The 1,567-nt window shown below is 36.4% G+C and overlaps 1 protein-coding gene across 2 annotated transcripts in view; it reads left to right on the top strand.

Moving 5' to 3' along the window:
- rgs7a (regulator of G protein signaling 7a) overlaps positions 1–1,567 on the top strand; it is a 50,710-nt gene that overhangs the window by 26,844 nt on the left and 22,299 nt on the right. The gene's annotated exons all lie outside the window — the stretch shown is intronic.

The following is a 1,567-nucleotide window of genomic DNA, read 5'->3' as shown; positions in this document are numbered from 1 at the left end:
GTTCACAAACTGCTCCAAACAGCTTTATTGCAGTCAAGCCTATACTTCCATGATGAACGTGCATCACTTTGTAACACACCTTGCCTAGCATGGCATGCCCTCAAACTCTGCTTCTAAATGGACTAAACAGAATTGAGATCATTCAATCAAAACAGAGAACTCAACACACAGGGTGAAAGAGGAGCTGCAGCAATGTGCAGTACAACAAAAATATGGTGTTTTTTGAAAATCTAACCATTTAAACCTTTTCTTATATAACCTCTAAATACAATTATGAACCTGAAAATTGCCATAATATGAGCACTTTAAAAATCTCATCTGAAAATGCGTAGTTATGTTTTTTTTTTCTTCTTTTTAAACCACTTTTCATTTAATCCTTCCTCAGTCTTCCTGAGCCTCAAATTGTCCTCCAGCAGCTCTTTAGTTACAGTATTTGCCTGTGCTCCATCATTGTCAATTAGGCTCCAATCCCTAACTGGGATGATCATTAGCTCCAGGGTATTTGACTAGCTACAAGCTTTCATTATAACACACAATGGAACTGTACTAGCTTATGAAAAGCCTGTTTTGTTCCCTGGGAATGATGGACTCAAATGCAGAGAGTAGGCGGAAGTCTTATAACTGTTGTAGGTTCATTCCAGAAAAAAACAAAAACAAAGTACATACCAAAAACTGAGTCCAGAAAGCAACAGGAAAAAACTAATGCCAGAACCAACAGACAGCGATCTCAAAAACATACTGTGTGTGTGTTACTGTGTAACACTACAATGATCTGACCAAGGACAAGGGGAACACAAAGACTAAATACACTGGGTAACAAGTAAACAAGAGGCAGGTGACACAATGGCTGGGAAACAGGTGAAAAACTTCAGATAATCGCAAGAGCAGGAAAACACAGGAAGTAAAACTAGACACTACAAAACAGAAAACCCAGACTGTCAAAATAAAACAGGAAACAGAACAGACACTAATGGAACGTCACAAGACAGGAACTATACTGTAACTAGACAAGACAAGGGAGAAAACATGGACATGACCGAAAACCAGGCTAACAAATTAAGACAAGAAAACAGACTACCACACTAAGACAAGACAAAACACCAAAACCATAACAAAGCCAATTAGTCACAGATTTACATATCAAACCCAGCTTTCTCATCAGAATAGTTCTTTTCTATAATAGCCAAAAATATAGCCACAGAAAATAATTTTCACCCACACAAAACCTTCATTTGTATGAAATTGAACAAATTTTGTTACCTTTTCCTGATCAGCTCCACTGATAAGCCATGTGTGTCATACAAAGATGGAGAAGAAAATGAATTGAGGGGATGATCCATGAAGTCAGACCTGTGAGAACAACATAACACATCAGTGCACAGTCACAACATAAAGACACCACACATTAGATGTAATCAGATAAAAAGTACAGTTAAAACCCCAAAAATGCTAATACATAACATAACAAAACACCTATAGAGTACTTTACTAATGCTAAATAAAAAACTAATCATTGTACTATTTGATAGTAGACAACAAGCTTCATTTTAGATTATATATATATATA

This window comes from Etheostoma spectabile, chromosome 17 (assembly GCF_008692095.1).
Source record: "Etheostoma spectabile isolate EspeVRDwgs_2016 chromosome 17, UIUC_Espe_1.0, whole genome shotgun sequence".
NCBI lineage: Eukaryota > Metazoa > Chordata > Actinopteri > Perciformes > Percidae > Etheostoma > Etheostoma spectabile.
This window is presented reverse-complemented; position numbering and strand designations above follow the sequence as displayed.